Genomic DNA, 23,981 nt, shown 5'->3' on the forward strand with positions numbered 1-23,981 from the left:
TTGAAGAAACAACAAGTGGCAGAGTCCTGTCAAGCAGAACACAGTAGAAGACTATCTGAGACCACAAGAAGAAGACTGATTCTTATCTTCAGTCTTTTGTAAAGTAGTGGGGCTTCAATTCAGTGGAGGTCAAAATTGAGCTCTGAAAGGCATAATCAGTTTTTGATATATCATCCCAAAGGAGCCCTATTGGAGCAGAAGTGGGATCATGTAGAGCCCTTTGAAGCTGCACTGAAACTGTAATGTGCACCTTCATCTTATTGGGTCCCACTGATGTCAACTATATGGAGAAAAATCATCCTGGAATGTTTTCCTCAAAAACCTTAATTTCATTTCGACTAAAGAAAGCCATAAACATCTTGGATGACATAGTGGTGAATAAATTATCAGGAAGTTTTGAATTCTGATTATTTTCAAATTCTGAACTGAACTTATACTTTAAGAAAAGTCTGTTTCTACTTCTACTTCCAGATCAAATATGTACAGATAATGTACTCACCCCCTTGTCATCCATGATGTTCACATGTCTTTCTTTCTTCAGTTGTAAAGTAATTAGCTTTTTTGTGGAAAACATTTCAAGATTTTTCTCCATATAATGGACTTATATGGTGCCCAGAGTTTGAACTTCCAAAATGCAGTTTAAATACGGCTTTAAACGATCCCAAATGCAGTTGTAAACGATATCAGTCGAGGAAGAAGAGTCCTACTATAGTGAAACGACAATTTAAATACTTTTTAATCTCAAATGCTTGTCTTGTCTCACTCTCCCTGAACTGTGTATTCTGGTTCAAGACAGTTAGGGTATGTCGAAAAACTCCAATCGCATTTTCTCTCTCAACTTCAAAAATCATTTCAAAATCATCCTACATTGCTGCAGAAGTCCCAACCCAGTCTTAGCAAAGTGAACATGCAAAGAAGATCAAACACCCTTAAGAAAAAAGGTAAAACAGTGATATAGGATGATTTTGAAGTTGAGGGAGTTTTTCAACATACCGTAACTGTCATGAACTGGAAAAAAAACAGAGTTCACGCAGAGTAAGACAAGATGAGCATTTGACATTAAAAATTATATAAATTGTATTATTTTTATGAAAATAACCAATCGTTTCACTAGATAAAACCCTTCTTCCTTGACTGGGATGGTTTACAACCGCATTTGAGATCGATTGAAGCTGCATTTAAACTACATTTTGAAAGTTCAAACTCTGGGCACCATTGAAGTCCTCAAAAAACAATTTCTTTACGACTGAAGAAAGAAAGACATGAACATCTTGGATGACAAGGGGGTGAGTAAATTATCTTTAAATTTTTGTTCTGCAAGTGGACTTTTTCTTTATATCTGCTTTAAAACAGTGAGACAGAAAAAGTTGCTACTTGGCATGACATCATAAAATGCAGCACTCATGGCGCGAGATGCAGAAAAAACAGCGAGATGCTAAGTAGCTGACCTATATGTACATAGCTCAACAATTTTTTTAAAAAATGTGTGTGAGCGGCCACTTAGAAAAGCATCGTAAAGAGTACCTTAATATTTTCACGGCATGCCACAAAAGCTTAACATTTTAAGACAAAGACAAACTGACGCATTTGTTCCATCACTTCATCAATTACAGCCCCAGAACAATGGCCAGCAAAACAACGGCATGTTATATTGTTTGGCTAAAGCCTCTTGTCGCTGCATAATGGTGGAGAGTAGCATGTGTGGGAGTTTCCTGAAGGACTGGAGGACTCTCATGCACAAACGGCGCTTCAGGCCGGCTAGAGGACTCTTTCAAAGTGAACAATCTGTCTCCTCACTAAAGGTCTCCCTCGCAGTAAACAGTATGTGATACTGTAGTGAAGGACGGTCACGGAGTGGCTAATCGGATGGACACAGCGAGTCTCCACCGGCGGAGCGAGAACAATGCAGCTGCGGCTGCTTAAGAGCAGCGGGTCCTGAGGCGCGACGCTGAACTGCGACCTTGCTAGTATAGACCGGTCCCTGCCACTACCTCTTTGACAAAACTTATGATTCATATAGCCCTAGTGCACTCTTTCCCTCCATCCATTTCTCACTCTCTTTCTCTCATTGCATGACCTTTACATCAGATTGCTGATAGTTATACTTTCCCCCCCACCCCTCGGATGTCCTACATATCACAATAGCCTTGCCTTAAGTGAGAGCAAAACTCTTTATGACTCTCTCGCAATCACATGTGAAAAAAAAAAAAAAAAAAAAAACCTTGCATTGTCTCCAACCTCTGGCAGTGCCTTAATTAGAACACACTAAGGCTCCTCTTCGGTGTCTCTCTTTCTTTTTAGCAGTATAATTAGATTAGTGTCGGAGACCTGGTGTAATCGCTCCGAGGAAAGATGAAGGAGTGGGAGCGATGAAGGGAGACAGGTGGCCCCTCTTCGCTCTTTTTTCTCCTCTCGTGCTCCGCTGCAGGACAATACGTGGAGACAAGATGAGGTACGGCCCCGACCCCCCCTCCCTCCCGTCCCCTTGACAGGTGCTCCTTCAATGCAGGTGTTTCGTGAGAGCGGTCCGGCTTCAATACGTGTGCGTGGGTGCGCGAGTGTGACCTCCAATGCGAACTGCGTGTGTTCAAATGAGACACAAGAATGTACCAAGTTACTTAAAACAAAACTTCAAGCATCAAAGCGGACATACCTTAAAGGCATCTGAAATAAAGAAATGGGTAGGCCAATAATGATAATATGGATTTTCATTGTGTTTATGTTGCCGACACACTTATGTTGTGTCGACCTCGAACCCCTCAAGAGATAAATGACCCTTTTCCCACTCTTTTTGCTTTTCTGAAGGTATCTTCAAATCTGACATTACTGTCCAAATCTCATTTTGCCCCCAGAACTCAAAGCTATTCAAGAGACCATTAAGATATCTAAAATAGGGTGGGCTGGAGATATGTGACCTCTGGGATGAATCCAGTTTTCTAAAGAGTGCCTAAAGTGGAAAGAGGAATTTCACTTTGGTTGGGTGATGTCTTAAATCATGAGTTGAGTTGATGTGATGAGTGAAGGTATAAAATTCGATCTGTACAAATGGGCACTGCATTTTAGGAAGTATCTGATAAGGGCATAATTGATTACCAAAGCTATGCCTTCAGAAACAGTGAAGATGTGTGGTTTCCATTTGGGCCATAAAATATCAGCTAGTAGGTTTTCAATAAGACAACTTTTTTTCCTCAAGGAGCAGCACCTGACAGCTCAGAAACCAGAATCTTCTGTCAGGCCATATACTTTGAATACACTACACTCCTAAAAATTCTGGGTTATTTTTTTTAACCCAAATGCTGGGTTCAGCCCGTTGGGTCATTTTATTGGGTTATTTTTAATATTTTTACTCAGGTGCTGGGTTATTTTTTTTTTAACCCAAATGCTGGGTTCAACTTGTTAGGTCATTTTATTGGTTTATTTTTAATATTTCTTACCCAGGTGCTGGGTGTTTTTTCTGTAACTAAGTTGCTGGGTTATTTTTTTTTTTACCAAACCGCTGGGTTGAACCTGTCTCTGACGAAACAACCCAGCTACTGAGTTACAGTCAGAGCGCAGGCTTTTTGAGTTCTCTACAGGAGAGAGCGGTTTTCAGCACTGCCGATTTGCATTTCTTCAGCGAAATAAAGGTTTGTATACATTTTATTTCATTTATAAAGTCTTTACAGTTCTGTAAATTGTATTATTTTATACAAAGCAACATAAGGACGAGATGTCAGTCAGCTGCATCAGCAGCAGTTGTTTCACAGGATGGAAACGCCTTTTGCCTTGCATAAAATAAACATTGTAACTGAGCTTAATCTTAAAATATGTTCTCTAATGTCAGTACTGTTTATTTATGGGCAGTTTTTGTCTGAAGTTCACAGTTAACCTGGTGAACAGCAGCCCTTCACCGGCTTAGATTTCGGCGACACACCGGCATGAGAATTAGCGCTATTTCAGTAAAAAGCGATTACAGAGAATGGGTGAACACACTAAAATTTAAATTCTACTTTTAAATGTTACATTTTTTAATATCTAAAATTCTTGTTAAACAAGTTCAAATGTAAGTAATATTGTAAACTATACTGTATTCAGCAAAATAAATTCAGTTTGTCTTGTATTTTTTCCATGTGTTCTTGCGTAATAATAAATGTTCATCTTTTGATTATTGCTTTTGCCTCTAGTAATTCTCTACGTTTTGAAAAGTTTGAGTCCATTTTAAACCAGCAATATAATAATTTTTAAACAATAGTTGACCTAAATAATATAACCCAGCATGTTTGGTAAAAACATTTAATCCAACCAGCTGGGTCAAAATAACCCAGCATGTGTTCTGTCCAATATTTACCCAGCACTGGGTTGCCAAGTAACCCAAGTTGGGTTGTTTTTAACCCAGCATTTTAGAGTATAAGAAATATGTTTTTACATCCACACAAGTAAATAAATAAGTAAATCATACAAAATTTGTAGTGGGACAATCAAATGCCCACCCAATGGCAAGCTAATTGTTTGAAAAACTGTCTTTTTTTATTTAATACTGTTAAAAAAAAATACTTCACCTTTAAAAGAGCATTGTTTAATAATAAAAATAAATTATAGAACAGAATTCTAATTGTTTTTTATCATGTTAATGAGATGAAATGGAAATTACCCAATGGTTTACTCACCCTCAAGCCATCCTAGGTATATATGACTTTTTTCTTTCAGACAAATGCAATCAGAGTTATATTAAAAAATGTCCTGTCTCTTCCAAGCTTTATAACGGCAGTGAATGCGTGTTGAGATTTCGAAGCCCAAAAAAATTCATCCATCTATCATAAAAAATGCTCCACACAGCTCCCGAGAGTTAATGAAGGCCTTCTGAATTATAAACCACAATCTGAATATGATTTAAAAAATGATAAAATCTAAATATGACTGATTTCTTTTATTTCTTTTTTTAATAGATATTTTTTATTATTATTAATAATAAATAATAACATTCTATTTTTTATAATAAACTGGACTGACACGCCTCACCATTACATACTGACTATTGTTGTTGACTTGTTTAGTTGTTTGCATATTCAGTTGTTTCTTCATGGATTTAGTTGTCTATTCTCTTGGCTCTGGCGGTTGCAAATGAACCAATATGAAAGCCTAAATTACATCAAGGTGCACACAAAAAAAAAAAAAAAAAAAACCCTGTGTAAATCAAAGAGGGACTCAATTAATAAAATAAAGTAGACATCCAGAACACACTCAGGTCACCATAAATAAACCATTACTGAGGCTCATGTCACAGGCCTGATGTAGGCATCCATTAAGGGCACTGGAGAGAATATGTGTGAAGATTGCTTGCTTGTGGCAACAACAACTGCCCAAGCCAAGTGCTTTGCTCGACCACAGTGAAACAAGAGATGATACTATTAAAGTGCACTTGTTGAAAGAACAGAGCATCCGAGTGCCCATGATCCAAGCCAAAAATCACACTCGCTAAAACAAACCAAAACATAGTGTTAATTCTGACACATGAACTTACGAAAGACCAAACGCGTCTGCTAAACTAACCTAATGTGCTAATATTGTCCCATTACTACCTTACCCTAAGACGGACTTTAAAACTTAAAACGAAATCTTGATGCACCTTGTAACCTGACCGGTTAACACTCAACACATTCATTATAATACCCAGCAGATGTCAACGCTACTCATAAAGAACAGGAGAGTTTGTTTTCTCATGTGTTGGGTGACATGACAGTAAGACAGTCATGGGGTATTTACTCAAGGCTGTAAGGCCATTGTTATCCCTCAGCCTCTCCCTAAGGTCACAGGCATCAACTTAATTAAAGCTGACACACTGAAACATCATCCCTACAGCTGGTTCAACAAACCTGTCAAAACACAACAGCACCCATACAGGTTTAAGAAATATAGATCTGATTAACAATTTCCTTGATCTGAGAGAAGAAGACAGCTTGAACCTAAGAGGAAACTGACTCATAAAGTGGCCTGTACGTCTGCACACGACTGATAAAAATGGAGTTTCTGTAAAAGCATGATAAAATAGTCCTTGAATTTAGATGATTCCAGTGACTCTTCCTGTAGGTTATGCCAGAAGAAGTAGACAAGTCTTATAAACAAGTTTGTGAATTACTTTAAAAAATGATTCCTTTAACATAACGATTCATTCAAGAATGAAACAACTGATTCAGTGACAAGTGAGTCATTGAATCATTCATTCAATCTATATGTTGTAAAAAACTTTTTCACTCAGTGACAGTTTTGGGGAAATCGCCAATGGATGCCCGAAAACGGAAGCAAATTGGTGCTCGTTCATGTGAGTGACAATCTTGTAGTGTGTGTTATCAAAGACGCGATCTGAGAGACATGTGTCACCGATGCCTGTGATATATTTGGCATGCTGAATATCTGGACCAGTCAGCATCTTCCAGTCCTGCAGCGTGAAATGTGTTTTGACTGAAAATGACATCAGTGATAGTCTCAGCCTCAGACATCACATCCACGGACTGTTGGCTGAACATCTAATGCATACAGCACACAAAAGTGGAAACACTTCAGGAGTTTCAAAGTCATCAGCGGATTGGTTGAATTATACAGGATTTCCAGGAGAAGTGCGTGTCACGTTCTTTAACGTTCCGCCTGGAAACAAACATGCCGTGATGCCAAACCCCCTCATGAAAGAAGAAAGCCGTTGTGTTTATAACTGTGACGACGAATGCTTATCAGGATCAACTTAACACTGGATTTTCAAAAGTATGTGCAACATTTAAAGTTCACAGCACAAAATCTTTAAAATACGTTCAAGAGTTTTACACACCGGTCTGTTATTGTGGAGACATTTCCACATCCCTAAACAAGATGCGACAAAACAAAACATGATTGGTTGCTTTACCTGTCATTCATATGGCCTCTTGGGTGGGCCTTGGCCATTCAAAGCAGGCAAAGGTTCCCAGACCTTCGGCCATCAGTCTGAAGGTCTGGCTACACGAGAGTACATCGGCAACAACCTACAGCCAATGAGAGAGCACTATACAGGGCCTGTTCAGAGGGTGGAGTCATAGATCTGCAACAAAACACCAGCACGCATAGCTTCTGTAAGCAACTATCTTTCCTCCATATTCTTTTCTCCCCTCACTGCGAATCAGTGAACAAACAACTTTGATTGCAAGATTTTTGATAGTAATAAATCCATCCTCGCATTATTTCCAGTGTCAGTTCTCACGTGTTTGGTTGTGAACAGTAGTTTGTAGAGCAGACGTAGTTGTGCGATTCTTTCTATTGAAACTTGTGTAATGTGTGACCCCTGTGGCCGATCTGTCATGTACTGCACGACTAGGTGGTAGCCCAGACAGTCGTGCAGTGTGAGAAAAGCAGTGATCCGATGATTTTGAAAATCGTGCAGTGTGTGCCTGGCATTAGCAACTAGTGATTTTCGGTTCTTGAACAAATCGTTCTTTTGAGCTGGAAGTAACAGGTTGAGCTGGTTCACAAATTGAACTGGAATCTGGACCCAACTTTAGTTCCAGGTTGATGAGGCAGGACACACAGCCAAAGTAGCACATCCGACTCAAAAAGAACCAAATGAGCCAGTTCAACAAACTGTCAAGTTTGCCGAGGATTCCGACGAATAAGTTGCTGAAACTGCCTGATGCACTAAGTTTCTTTATAACAAACAAATCGTAGGATAACGGAGATATGCTTGTTTTATTAAAAAGCTGAATTTTTATTAAACCTGCATTTTTGTATGATTTACTGTGCATGCAGATCATATTTTAAGTTGCTTAAGTGAAATCAATGAATTTATAAGACATTTGAATGTTTCAATATATGTTGATACAAATCACTTTATTTGAATGTTTCATTGATTCAACTGAGTTGTTAGAAAATAAATGCGTAGTGACACATCAGGAACCAATGAATCGGCTTTTTGAACCGGTTCAGTGAGCCGAACTGTCCGTAAAGAACCGGTTCGCGGAAATTAATCGAATTAATCGAAATGTAGACAAAGTATCTGGCAATATTTTGTCTAAAAGGTAAGTTACTCTGTATTATTTTTATAATAATTTATAATAATTAATTATATTGCATTTACCACTATGACAACTGCTCATAGTGCTGCTAAAAACATGTTATGCATAACGAATAGGGCACGAAGTCAAACGTCACAATTACTTTTGCTATCGCAAACTTATAGTACAAAGGAGGCTATAAGAAAAGCTATAAGAAAAATAAATAACTTATAAACACGAAAATAAAGCCACCAACAAAAACACAACACAGTACTGAATTTTTAAGCCAGCATTGTTTGAATCCACGTCCTGAATCCACTGTAAGCATGACACAAGTTGAAAACTCGCACCTACCAGTGATTGTCTGGAGGAGACAGGTTTACCTGTAAATAAATTAAAAAAACACGTTGCCGCTAAAAGCAACGCGCGATCACTTTGGCTTGAAGGCCTCAGACTCCACCCACCTGGTACAAATGAAACAATTTGATTGGCGGATGAATCTGACGATCGGAAAAAAGATTATTTGTATTCACTCGAGATTCTGTTTTGCTTGTAACCATCAATAATAATAATTATATATATATATATATATATATATATATATATATACACGTCCATCGAATACTTTTACTTAAAACTCGCTAAATTCCAGCCTCAGCCCAATCAGATGTACCAGTACTTGCATAGAAACCTATACAAAATAGCCAGAAAGAAATGCTAATTTTACAGAAATACGTCAGATGGATTTAGAGGCTTTTGCATCTGAACTCTTTTATATATATATAAATCTTATATCTATATAAAGAGTTTGGCTCGGATAGTTCGGCTCACTTTAAAAAATGTGTATATATATATATATATATATATATATATATATATATATATAATTTAAATAATGAGTATATATAAACAGACTGCAAAATAATTTTACAATTAATAGCAAAACAACACAATACTAAATGCAAAAATTAGAACAGAGCTTTAAATGATTAGGTTGTATGCACTAAATAATAAAAAAATAAATAATGGTGCTTTAAAAGGTTCTTCACAACCATGCCAGAACTATTTTTGGTTCTACACAGAACCATTCAGTCAACCATGTCTTTTTTTTTTTTTTTTGTAATCTGAAAAACCTTCTTTTCCCACAATAAACCTTTTGTAAAACAGAAACGTTCTTCAGATGTTAAAGGTTCTTCTATGGCATCGTGAAGCACCTTTATTTTTAAGAGTGCGTCTTGCATGTTGCATTTTTACTGTGTATGTAATTAAGAGGATTGACATGGTTTGAATGTATTAAATAGACTGTAATATAAACAGGAATGAATAAGTTCATAAAGAACTGAATGTATGTAAATGATAACATCAAATACCTTATCACTAAAAACTGGTTAGCTTGTTTTCATCTCATTCACCTTGTAGTCACATTCACAAATCAGCTGGGCAACTGGGCAGACATGGTTGCCCCATGGATTTGCCTGCTTAAGTGCATATTAAAATAAGTGTCATTCTGGGTACATTCAAAGGCATTTTCCACACATCCACAAAATGTCAGTCTTTCAAATGGATATCAGCACGACACCCTGCAGTGAAGTTTAAAATATTTGGGAGGGGGGAGAAGGAAAAAAAAACTTTTGTTTTACCCCTCCTGTTACAGACGCGATCACGCACACGCACACACAGAGAAGCCTTTTAATTAAGATTTTATGTATTAAGATGACTCCCCCTCGGAGCAATCATTATAATTGTGTTTTACTGGCCTTGAAACTTGTTTAGGCAAGGATCTTGGCTTTATTACAATATTTTTTCAGAGTCTTTCAAGCAAAGACTGTTTTGATGACGTGCTTTCACCCTACACATGACTCTTTTGAGAGCATTCTAATGCTTGTTAATGAGAGAGTCCCACTTTCATTTGAACACAGCTTTCATTAGTTAAATGCCTGCTCCTTGGGGGATGCAAGATTTTAATTACCAAGAGGCCGTTCATAATTCTGACCGCTTTGAGAAGCATGCTTGGAATATTCTCTGGCAGGCTTCATTTGTTTTGTCTTCATTCTTGCAGTTTTTGAGGAATTCGACTTCTCAAAAATTAATTTCAGAGAGAAGCTTTTCAAGGCTGTGTGGTTAAATATATATAAATGAAGACCGCACATTTAAAATTAGACCACATGTTGTCTTTGAAAAAGCGTTTTCACAATTTGCGCTACGGAATACACTCAAACTCATAGTAAAGCCTGGAAAAACTGAATCATATTGATACCATTTGGTTCCATATTAATTTAACAAAGAATATGCTTTGCATGTGTTTAAATGCTGCAATTACGTTGCTAGCAACACAGTAGACATATCATGCTCAGCCAGGAGTAGCACTAGCTTGTGGTGAGATCCTCTGACAAGTAGTGCAGTGACTCCAGGCACCGGCTGGAAAATTACTCCTAGCCGTTAGCTCCCGATGCTAATTGTTTGTATTAAACAGTGTCTGACAGGAAAGGAAGTGCGCAGAGGCGCTGAGAGCAGCGACAGGTCGTGTTAGCGTGGTGACAGTTGACTGGGCAGCCTGGAGCGGAGCTGGAGAAAGACTCTAATCTGCCCTGCTCGTTACTCTTGTAGCCCGTGGCACCTCTGAGACCTCTTGTTCTGTGTAAGAAACCCACAGCAGCTACATGCTACACCACAGCCACTCTCACTAAGAGAACATGTTAAATAACAGTATGACTTATGCCCCAGGAAAGGACAGTCACTTCAAAACATTTATCATATCCTTTTGTTATTTGTTATTGTTACTACTGTAAAACCATAAGAAGGTGGGGTTCGCCCAGAAATAGATATTTAGGGAATTTCTTTCACCGAAAATAACTTATATTTTCTTTCTTTTTTCTTTTTTTCTTTTGACAAATATCTTGGCCACTCTTTTTTCAAAGTGAACTGAAGACTAGAACTGTCAAGATTTCCCTAGTGAAAAATAAATATACTCAAATGTATTTGAAATACATTTATTTTATGCTAAGTATACTTCAAATACATTTACATATTTATGTACTTAATAAAAATACCTTGCAATTGTACTTTTACAGTACTAAACTGATATACCCAAACTCTGATAAATTACAACAACTAATTTTGTACTTAATGCACTTTAATTGTGCGGAAGTCCAACTAAAGATATCCTTAAGTATATTTGATTGTGCTAAAGTGGAACTATTGCAAGTATACTTTAGGTATACTTTACATTTTTTGCATTTAAAGACTGGTATTATTCAAAAATCATAAAATCATCATTAATAGTGACACTTAACCCTTTAACGGTCACTCCCATTTTTGAACACAGACATAAAAATGCACTATCCAGACTTAATTTTTTATAATTCAAGAATGAAAACATTTTGTAATATGATTTTGATGTACATTTTCTGTGGTAATGAACTGATTTTAAAATGCCTTTCAAAGGATGAATTTTGAGATTTTAAGTTTTGAGCTTATATATAATTTCTTACTATTTCTAAAACGTGATAGGGGAAAAGGCAATGAAGAAAGTTTTTTGTGACAAAGGTCAGAACTCATGTTATGATGTAGATATTTTTAAGTTGCACTCTTGACATATATTAATCTATGACCTTTCCAAGGATGTATAGATTAGATTAGGATTTATTTGTAATATGGTGAAGCAAACTTAGGTTTCCCACTGAGGGTGCAGTGACAGTTAAAGGGTTAAACAATTTTTAGGCTTAATATTACAAAATGTGCATTGTGCACAAGTAGTACTCCAAATAAATTTTAATTACAATTTTTTATATCAGGAAGTCTCAAGCTATATGACAGTAAATATGTTAATAGATTTAAACTATACTTAGTATAAAATATATATATCTTTTAATATAGTACTTTTTTCCCTAGGGCTAAGATGTCAAAAAAAAAATAATAATAATAATAAAAATAAAAATACAAAACATTGATATATTGATATAAATACCACCACTGATGTAACATAAAAGTGGTATAACCCCACAGATCTTTTGAGTTGTTTGTACGAACTTTCACATTGCTTCAATAAAATTATGAATTTAAAAAAATATTTTATGATATGTTTATGGTGATTAAAAAAATGTATTACCCTCAGGCCTTCCAAGATATAGATGAGTTTATTTCTTCATCAGAACAGATTTAGAGAAATTTAGCAATACTTCACTTGCTTGCTTACTCTGCAGTAAATGGGTGCCATCAGAATGAGAGTCCAAACAGCTGATAAAACATCACAATAATCCACAAGTAATGCAAGTAATATTTGAGCTACATGTTGTAATATACAAATCTGTCAAGCCAGATTTAAAGTCAAAATATAATTGCTTTCTCTTGTGGAAAATCAGGAGAGAAATATGTACAGATCAAGCCCTATTTACAAGCAAAAACAGTCTAAAACAGTTCTAAACATATATGTTTAGTGCATTTTAGTGTACTTTTTCTCTGGAGGAAGTATTATTATGGATGTTTTTACCAACTGTTCTCAACTTTCATTCTGACACGGCACCCATTCACTGCTAAGGATTTATTGGTGAGCAAGTGATATAATGCTACATTTCTCTGAATCTGTTCCAATGAAGAAACAAACTCATCTACATCTTGATTAAAGCCTGAGGCTGAGTATATTCTTAGCAAATTTTATTTTGGGGTGAACTATTTCTTTAAAAGCTTCAGCCCACAGTTGCAGTTTCAATTGTAATTGTATGGAAAAGAGCGTTTATTAGATTATTTAAAATATAACTTTTTGTATTCAGAATTCATATGGATTTCAAACAGCATAAGGATGACTAGCTAATGACAGATTTTTCATTTTTGGTTAAACTGTTCCTTGATTATGAGACCGCTCCCAAATTATTCTAAGGAGGTTTCTTAATCTAAATTGTTCAGTCATTTTTTTTAATGGAAGTGGTGGCTATTACCAACATATTGGTAGAATAAAGGACTAGAAACTGAAAACAAAGACTCTCACAGCTGAATGAAGGTAAAAAGAAACTACAAAAGCAGTGCTGAGGAGTGGGGAAATCTCCTAAGTGATTTTCTAGGCTGTTACACACGCTGTGCGGCGGGTATTGAGTGATTCCCAGAGGTAGTTAAGATCGCTTTAGGCTAGTTTAGACTCATCTTAAGGAGATGGAAACACGACTCTGTAAATGTTTGTTCAACTGGATGTGTCTGGTGGGAGATGGAAGCTCCTTGAAGCGATTGCAGCAAATCAAACACATAGAACATTTTATTGTTGTAAACGCCTTTTTAAACGTGTAACTACTTGGGGATTGGTTGGGAGATAAATGAAGAACATATGGAACATGAACGTTAGCCTTTTGCAGGCTGCATTAAGTGTGTCCACAGTAGCTCCAGGCTGAGACAAGAGGAGAACAGAGTAGCGGGCACTGACCCTCTCAGGCCTCTTGCCCCAGCAGATGGAGGAGAAGGCAGAGCGGGCACAAAGTGCTGGCACTGCCCATTTTGGCACCACTGGAAAGTGCCAAAGCAAAGCAGAAAGCCAAGATGTGTATCCTTTGTCTGTCTTCATAAACACAGTCTCCCCACACCCAACGGGCAACTGTATTTTCTCTCCCGTTAGTCATTTTTAGTTAAAGATAAAAATGTTTGGGGCAAATTAAATCTCTAACAGAAGATCTGTTCTTGTTTCTTCTTTAATAGTTTGTTTATTTAAACCAAAACAATGAATGACTGTAGCAGAAAGCTAAAATTATGGGTTAAGTACAAGTTAAGCTCAGTCAACAGCACAATTTTTATTTTTTGACTCATCCTTTCTTCTCTACAAAAAAAGCAGTGAGGCACTTACAATAAAAGTGAGTGGAGCCAATCAATAAACATTAAAACATCCTCCGAATATTGTCTCCATTCACTTCCATTGTAAGTACCTCACCATAACCACAAAAAAACAGTCTAAATTATGCCACAAATGCTGTTGATTGAGCTAAACTTGTACTGAATCCAGAATGTTCCTTTAAAGTAGATGTTTACGAACTATTTCATCACATTGTGGACGTCACATAATCATTAAGATGTTAAATTAAAGTGTGTACTGTATGTCATGCGAAAAGCACTCACAGTGCCCAATTAACTAATTAGCATGTCTCAGTTGACTCATTATTGTTTTTCAATCCTTCAACTGTTTTTGAACATATGTAACGCATATGCTCACCAATCACACTGCAACTCCCTCAGAAACGCAGCTCCACTTTATAACAAAACTAGCGCCACAAGAAAGAAAGAAAGAAAGAAAGAGAGGGAACGGCAGACAGAAGAGAGTTTTTTTTTTTTTTTTTTTTTTTTTTTTCCAGGCCGCGCCGGCTCCTTTGGAAGGAGCTTCTTGCCAGGCCACCTGTCTGTGAGCATGCCAGCTGTACGTTTGCGCTGAGGAGTGTCACAAACGCTCCACGCTTCCAGCAGCACATTAGCTGCACTTGGCACTTCTTCCTCATGTGAAGGAAGAAGCGGCGAGAATCAGATGGATACATTTTGCCTGGGGTTGGGGGGTGGTTCTGGAGGAGGGGGTTGTGAAGGTTGAGTGGCTGTCGGGTTTTTCCTTCATTTTTTTCCCTCTTTTGGTTCAGTTCAAGAGAAGGAGTGCCAGTGGAAAGCAGAGACACCTGGTGCTGCCTTCAAGCAGCAGCTAAGTGGAAAGGAGCAACTTGGAAAGAGGTATTGTTTTATACGCCTTAACCTCAGATACAGTACGTCCACCTTCTCTGAGAAGCGTTCAGACGGTGAAACGGTGCCCAAACTTCAATCTAAATCGTTAGATTGCGTCCAAAGACAGCGCTGAGGGGGGCCAGTCGATGGCGAGTGTTCAGTGAAGTTTCTCTGAAGGTTTCTGAAGAAACTCATGTTTATATTCTTTTCAGCTGGACAGAAATGGAAGCTTTGTTGTGTGGGTAAACAAAATCTGTAGGGTTTAAATGAAATAATTGTTACTAAATAAAACAGTGGCGGTTCTTTTAGAGTCGAGATTAAAAAGATTATCCTTCGCTCTTTTCCGTCCCATCTCCTCCTTAGCGGTCTACGCTAAGGCCTACCGCACTCACACGGGCAAATTAGCAGCAATCAACTCCCCTCCCTAAGGAATCCGAGTAGTCAAGATAATTGCAGCAACATTTGCCAACAACTCTGACACAACCTGACATTTCCAGGAAAGGTAAATGGCTAAGGCACATCGCTGGGAAGAAGAGATGAGCTGATGAAAAGCCATTATGGACACAATAATTGGATAAATGGCCATCAAAGTTAAGAGTAAGATGGATGACGATGGATATTGACAAAACAAATATTGGTGAAGCTTTTTAACACATGCGCAAGTGTGTAATGCATAACTGGAATAATGAGGTGGTTAATTTTTGGATGATATTCATGTAGTACAGTATATCAGTTTGCAATATAAGTAATGCTACATCTTGTCCAGAAAGTTTATTAGTTCACAATTATATAGTGCTGTCAAAATTTCCAGTTTAACGCTGTTAAAAATATTTAAAGGGCTCATCGGATGCAAAACTCACTTTTCTATGTAGTTTGAACATAAATGTGTGTTGGCAGTGTGTGTACACAACCACCCTATTATGATAAAAATCTACCCATTGGTATTTTTGTCATCTTTTTAAGAAATATCCCCTTTTTCAAATCAAGCCATTCTCAGCTTCTTGTCGGTGTGACGTCACACAGACAAAGGTCGCTCTCACAATAGTTAATAGACTGACCGTCTTACCTTAGACCCGCCCTGACTGATCTCTGAATAGTTCAACTCCAACTGCCATTATTTCCTCTCCGGTGCAGGGGAAGACAAGTATGTCTCAGATTGAGGTGTTCTATTGTTGGATGTAATAATGATCATAGCAGTCATCATTTACTCCCGACATCTGAGCCGCTGAAGACACAGATGTTGTGTCTTGTTCATCTATGTTCGCGCAAATCATTTGTGATGCATCTTTGCAAATCACCTTTCTTAATAATGTGCTAGTTAGCAAGTTTCACAGCTAAACGCAGCTAAATGCAGCTAAAGTAAACAGACCGGCTCGTCACCCCACAGAATCTTTTCTGGGGGCCGGGTGAGCAGAGCTCATTAGCATTTAAAGGAACATGCAATAGAATGGCTCGCTCTGAACAGGGCTGATTTTCCGCATCACATTCAGCAGCGGCAGCTCTTAAAGTAATAGCAGCCAATAATCCTTATATAATAATAACCCAGCTGCTGTGATGTCTATTAATCAAAGAACAAAATAAAAAAAAGTAAATAACTTTTCTAGCTTAAAGGATTCATCTGTATGTAATTTAGTATTTAGTTTTTGACAACTTTAATCAATTTCTTTATATTTCCTACTTGCTGAAGGTCACAGATAAAGAATGAGTTTATGAGTTAAGTTAAATTAGAAGTTTAAATTAGAAGTTATTTTCTAATAAATGTTAAAGTCTAATAAATGTTAAAATTAAATTAAAAATAACTCTAATTTATACTGTAATGCAGAATGGCTATAGTCAATGGTTAAATATTAGGAAAAAAGAACAATTTCCTTTAGTCATCAGTAGTATTGGTATGAGTAATGCCTTCAGTCAAAATTTTTTTTTTTACAAATATTAAAAATATAGTGTCTTTTTGTTATTTGAAGTTTGAATGTGAAATTATTGCAATATAAAACATATTTAAAAACTTTAATGTTAGGTAGGATGAATTGCGATTAATATCAGAAAATATGTGATTAATTTTTTTTTATTGATTGACAATATGATTGACTACAATAATATAATAATAATATTAATTTTGAGAAAGATTATGTTTTTTCTTTAGTTAAACAAAGGCCTTTTTTAAATATCCACTGCCTTGTAGTGTCAAATCTGGAGTGCATTAAAAATGATAATAAATGTAAAAACTATTCATCAATTATTATTTTGGGTTTTGCACTCATGATTACTTGATTAAATCATTGATTGCAACTTGATTAAATTTCACATTCCCTCGTCATACAGATTTTATTTTTAAACCACCATTTTAAATCCATTTACTTTTTCCGGTATAATTCTCAGTTGTATAACATCATAATAATAATAAAATGAAAACACAGGAAAGAAATGTCAGGGGAAAAAATTATAATAATATTGATCGGAACTACACTATGGGAAACATGAAGAACAAATACAACCGAAATAAACTGCCCTCAGATACTGTATGCAGAAGAACAATATGAACAGTATTACAACTGGTTCTCATGAAATACAGTTTTCCCACCCTCCGATGTTCTTCCAGCACCTGAAAACAAGATCTGTAGTGCTGTTATCTGCTCAATGAGAGAACAGATGTGTTTGCTAGAGCGCTGCATATCGTTCCATGAGGCAACAGGAAACGCTGTAATGACACAGTGTGTTGTTGTAGCCTGGTTTTCCTTTCAAATAAACACAGACAAAGCAGATTGATGGGAATGCAGCTCACACATTCTCTTTATCTCTTTATCTTTCTCTGCCCCTATACCTGGGCTCATTACGTTGCGCCAAGATATCATAGATAGTTTGTAAACAAGAGTGAGCAAAAACAAATTTGTTTTTGTTTTATTTTGTTTTGCTTTTTTTTTCATTGTGTTTAGTTTAGTTTTATTTTTGTTTTGCTTTGCTTTTTGTTGTTTGTTTTGTTTTTTAAAGTTTAGTTTAGTTTTATTTTATTTTGCTTTGCTTTGAATTTTTGTTTTGTTTTGTTTTGTTTTGTTTTGTTGTTTCGTTTCTTATGCGCGTGTTTAATAGCCTTTTTAATAACCCAAAATGTAATGTTACTTACGTTTAGGGTTTCAGATTCATTTCAGTTTTTTTAATTACTTTTATACATGCACCATAAAAAAAATGGGACAGAACATGAGGGTTAATTGTCTACAGTATATTCAAGATATTTAATTTGCTCAAATTTAGCTTTCTTTTTTTAAGTGTCAATCATAATGGTGATAGATTGGTTGCCACCATCTGCGTGACCTATTGTACTGCAAATTAATTCCCACACGTCTGACTGGTGAAAAGAAAAGAAACGGCCCCTCTAAAGAATTCCTAATAAGTTCCTCTTCTTCTTTGTTATAAAATAACTGCTCTAATGTGGCAAAACAGAAGTAGCCTTCCTACAAAGCAAAACAACACAAGGCTTTTTTCCCGCTACCCTGCCCCCTCACTCCACTCCTCCGCACCGCCACCCTCTTTTGTGTCTCTCTCTCTCTGTTTTTCTCAGTCTCTCTTTTCCTCACCTCTTTTCCCTGCGCTTTATTTCGCAGAGGTGAAATTGAGTCCTGGAGTCTGTCAGGTCTCGTCCGACTCTCTCAAGGTGAGAGGACATGCCTCCCCTGGCCCGGTGCCGGTGGGTTCTCCCATCTCGCAGAACCGTTTAGGGAGATGGGACGGACAGTGAGAGTGACAAGGAGGTCAGTTCCACGGCTTCCGGGGAGAGCAGATGGCCCTCGGTGTGGGCTTTTTTGTCCATCATTGTTTTTCCTTTGCTTCGTTTTTTTTTTTTTTTTCCAGGGGAATGTGCTGAGAACACAATGGCCTGGAGTGAGTGAGTTAGAGCTCCTGGCAGGGAGAAGGCCAACGCAGAGCTCTGGATGTTGGGTCTAAATCCCCTTTACCTCAGGGAGGGACTAACAGCTCTCTTCCAGCCAAGGTTACTAAAGACCCATCCAGCCATTGCGCTGTTTAACCCAAAGAGAAAGTAACGACCTGGCGTACCCTGCAACATTCAAGGGTAACTTGTCCTTAACTTGCTATTTTAATTATATATTTAAAGGGATAGTCCTCCAAAAATGAAATTCTGTCATCATTCATTCACTCTCATGTATTTCCATACCTGTGTGGCCCTTTTTTTCTATGGAGCAAAAATGAAGATTAGTTTGATTAATGCAGTGAAAGTCAGTGGGGTTCAAAACCACAACACTGGACCCTATTGTCTTTCATTGTATGGGAAAAATCTTCTCTTGTGTTCCAAAGAAGAAAGAAAGTCATAAAGCTTTTGCAAGCTTTATGTTTTGTTTTTTATTCATAGCCTTTTCCTAGATTCAATGGAGCGCATGTGATTTAATTTTATTTACTTATTTTATACTGTATATGCGCCGCACATAATGATTATTTATAATAGTGGTGAGTAGTTTTTACACCATCTGATAGCAGAAGACAGGTGCAGTCACTTCCCAGGAAACTGCTGGGTGTGTCTTTCTCCCAAAGTGACATCTGCTGATGCTGTTAAACCATAAAATAACAAACATCGAATATAACAGCGTCTACAAATAATACTGCCTGGAGCATGTTTAAACCTGTTGTTTATATGCTGACACAAAAGTGTGTCTGTCAGGTTTGAAGAGTGTTTTCATTTTAAAGATGATAAGAGGCCATAAAAAACTGAAGTAAGACATCACTGGAACTTTGAACATGCCTCAGACCCCCAGGCAATTACGCTCAGGACATGGAGAAAGTCGTTTCCCTTTGTCAGGAGCAACACACTGTGGCGTTGCATTTTAAAGGAAGTTCTGGGTAATTGAAAAAGGGAAATTCGAGAAGTGTCCGTGAAGTGCTTTTGTCATGATTGTTCAGTTCTTCTCCTTTCATGCATGAAGGAGTTCCCCTTTGCTCTTTTAAGACTGTGGAGAGGAATAAGAACGGGTGCACTTCTCTGAGAAGTATTATCGGTTTGATATACGCTTCTCCAAAAGTGACCCTCAAGCTATTACTTAACGTAACCTCGAACTGCTCGCATTAGCGAAGCAGGTTGAATGTACTTTTTTTCTGATGAGAACAAAGAGTGCAGAGTATGAAACATCTGGTATCTCTTTGTTATTTAAAAATCTATTGCTGTAGTTTTTTCTGTAAAATATTACATACATGCACGTGTTGTTTTGGATCCCATTGGGATCAAATCAGTTGAAATGTTCTTCAAAATATGTATATTTAGCATATACCACAGAAAAAAGTAAATCATATAGGTTTGTGATGACATATGGGTTAGTGATGACACTATTTTCATGTTTGTAAACTATCCTTTTAATTGTGATGAGGAAAATGCATAAAAATAAACATCTTGTCATGGGTCATAAACTAATGAAATGTGAAACCGGTGTTGCTATTGAACATATTAATGTTAATGAGGCAAATGATACTGTAATTTTTCCATTGATGGCATTTTGAGCATTTCCCTAGGGATTAACGTCAGTCGACAATTAGACGCACAGCAGCGCATGACAATCGCAAGGGAGCTGCCGTCATAAAAGACATGGTCACTTTACACTCAAAGAGACAGATCATGTCTCTCATGAGATTGATCACATATGTACACACCTATACAAATTCACGTCTGCCTGTGCGCCACATCTGGAACCGCACATTTGCGTTGTAAAAGTAAAATATGTTGCCCCCATTTTGAATGTCTTAAACTCAAATGATGCACAGACGATATACTTTCAACTTTACAATGCAAAGTTTTTGTTTGTTTGTTTGTTTTTTTAAGTTGGTGTCATTGCTCACTTCTCTCCCTTGACGTATGGATTCCCATTTACGCCCAGTTCTTAAAATTGTAACTTTATATTTATAATGTGACGTTATACCTTGCAATTATGACATTGTTTCTTGAAATTGCCATTTTTTTCCCTCATAAATTAATTTATATATTCTATAGTGACTTTATTTCACATAATTGCAATTTAATATCTTATTATGGATTAGAAATTCTATTTTATTTCTCATAACTGTGATTTTTTTTTAAAATAGGTGTCATTGTTCACTTCTCTCCCTTGACGTATGGATTCACATTTCTGCCCAGTTCTTAAAATTCTAACTTCATATCTTATAAAGTGACTTTAAACCTTGAAGTTATGACATTGTTTCTTGAAATTGTGATTTTATTCCTTATAAATTAATCTATATATTCTATAGTGACTTTATTTCACCTAATTGCACCTTAATATCTTATGATAAGGCTTAAATCATTGTATATTACAATTTTACTTTACATCTTGCAATTACAACATGATTTTTTTGTAAATTCAACTTTATGTATTATAATTTCTACTTTATTTCTCATAATTGTGACTTTTTTAAATAGGTGTCATTGTTTCTTGAAATGGTGTTATTTCTTCATAAATTAATCTATATATTCTATAGTGATAGTGACTTTATTTCTCCTAATTGCAGTTTAATATCTTACAGTAATACTTTAATCTTTGTGTATCACAATTTTACTTTATATCTTGCAATTACAACATGATTTGTTTGGTAAATGCAAATTTATGTATTATAATTTCTACTTTATTTCTCATAATAGTGACTTTTTCTTGTAATTTTGCAATTGTGACATAAAAAGCAGTTGTGATTTCATATTTCACAGTATGGCTTTATATGTTGCACTTATGACATTGTTTTGTGTAATTGCAATTTCATTTTTAACACTTGTTACTAACTTTATAATGAGAATTATATTTTGTAATTGTGGATTTCTTATAATTGGCACTCTATTTCTTGTAATTACAACTTTATAGCTCACAATTTTTCTATATATTGCTATTGTGATGTATTTTTTTGTAATTACAGTTTTAATACTTTATATTTTGTAATTGTGACTTAATTTTTCATACATAGGACACAAAAATAAAGAAATTATTGTTAGATTAAAAATACACTATTAAAGTGATAGTCCATCCAAAGAAATTTAAATTCTGTCATCATTTACACACCCTTGAGTTATTGCAAACCTGCATGAATTTGTTTCTTCTGCTGAACACAAAAGAAATTATTTTAAAGTTTCAGTTCTCATTGACTTCCATTGTTTCTTTTGTCCATACAGTGGACATCAGTAGGAACTGAAACCGTTGTTACCAAAATTCTTCAGAATATTATCTTTTGTGTTCCACAGAAGAAAGAAAGCCTTAAAGGAGAACTCCACTTCCAGAACAATATACAAATAATTTACTCACCACCTTGGGTGAGTCCACAATGTTCATGTCTTTCTTACTTCAGTTGTAAAGAAATTATGTTTTTTGAGGAAACCATTTCAGCATTTTTCCCCATGTAATGGACTGATATGATGCCCCGATTTTGAACTTCCAAAAGGCAGTTTAAATGTGGCTTTAAACGATCCCAAAGCGGTTATAAACTATAGCAGCCAAAGAAGAAGGGTCTTATCTAGCGAAACGATCAGTTATTTACATAAAAATATACAATTTAAATACTTTTTATTCTCAAACGCTCATCTTGCCTTGCGGTCCTTGAACTTTGTGTATTCTGACTCAAGACAGTTAGGGTATGTTGAAAAACTCCAATCGTATTTTCTCCCTCAACTTCAAAAATGAATTCAAAATCGCTGCAGAAGTAAAGAGTCTTTACAAAGTGAACATGCAAAAAAGATCAAATACCCTTAACAAAAAAGGTAAAACAGCGATATAAGGCGATTTTAAAGTTGCGGGAGAACATGAGATGGGAGTTTTTTTGACATACCCTAACTGTCATGAACAGGAACAAAAACAGTCCAGGCAGAGTAAGACAAGACGAGCGTTTGGCATTAAAAAGTATATAAATTGTATTATTTTTATTAAAGTAACCGATCGTTATGCTAGATAAGAGCCTTCTTTCTTGGCTGGGATCGTTTGCAACCGCATTTGGGATCGTTTGAAACCGCATTTAAACTGCATTTTGGAAGTTCAAAATCGGGGCACCATATTAATCCATTATATGGGGAAAAATGCTGAAATGTTTACCTCAAAAAACATAATTTCTTTACGACTGAAGAAAGAAAGACATGAACATCGTGGATGACAAGGGGGTGAGTAAATTATTTGTAATATGTTGTTCTGGAAGTGGAGTTCTCCTTTAACCGTTTGGAAAAACATGAAGGTGAGTGAACCGATTTGCATGAAAGGTGACCAACAAGGTGTTTTTTAATAAACTAGATGCAAATGATATTAATCTGCAGGGACATGTTTGAATTGGCATGACACTTGCGATGTGAAGGATCAGGGAGTGGATGTGAGTAACCTCTATGTCTTGTTAGACAGAGAGAGAGAGAAAGAGCGATTGGGGGATGTCACTGCATCCTTCAACAGGGGCTCAGGTGTGGCCAAATATGCCCAGCGCTGCTGCTTCCTCATGCACGCAGCCTTCATTACGCACTCTCTTTGAAACTTGAGGCCAATTCATCTCCGCTCGCACGTTTTTCCGCTTTCCATCATTATACTCGGATATGCGAGCGTGTCTAAGTCATGTGAGCATCACCCACACACTTGTTTAAGGCATAGCCCACCATAAATGAAGTCCCCATGATGCATTCGCTCACAATAGCACCTTTTCACAATTGCTCTGGTTTGCAACCCCTCTCCCAGGTCGCCACGTGCAGATAAGTGGACAGTCAGTCAAACAAAAAGCGACATGAATTCTGAATACATATTCACACAAAAGACAAGTCACGGATGTGAGACGCACACGGTCGTCCTTCATGGTAGCACAAAAGAGCGCACGGACGGGCGAGAGAAAACGATGGCGACCCGGCTGTCTTGGGGGTCTCTCAAAAGTTGTTTGGGTTTTTTTGATTGAAACATGTTGTTGTCGCTGGATGTTATTTAAGGACTCAAGACAAAGAGGGGGGCTTGTTTTTGGCATGGACTCGCAAAGCTGTCAGTACAAATGAAGCTATCGGTGAATGCTTTTTTTCTTTCTCGTGCTCTGAAAAACACCAGTGAATGTCCAAAATGAGCAATAGTTGATGAGGTGATAAGAGCCCCAGTTGGGGGGCAGGCAGGTGGGGGGTAAAGCTGCTAACTGCACCCCTGAGGGTTGGGCTGGGCTGGGCCGGGGTGGGGTCAGCCTGATGAAATAGAGGCTGATGACCCCGTAACCCCAGACTAAAAGACAGGAGATCAGAATACAACCCAGAGCCTATAATGGAAATCAAGAACCTGGAAATTAAATGAAGATTTAATTAATGCAAAATCTGCTTCCTAATGAGACACTGAA

The sequence above is a fragment of the Labeo rohita genome, chromosome 17, assembly GCF_022985175.1.
Source record: "Labeo rohita strain BAU-BD-2019 chromosome 17, IGBB_LRoh.1.0, whole genome shotgun sequence".
NCBI classification, from domain to species: domain Eukaryota; kingdom Metazoa; phylum Chordata; class Actinopteri; order Cypriniformes; family Cyprinidae; genus Labeo; species Labeo rohita.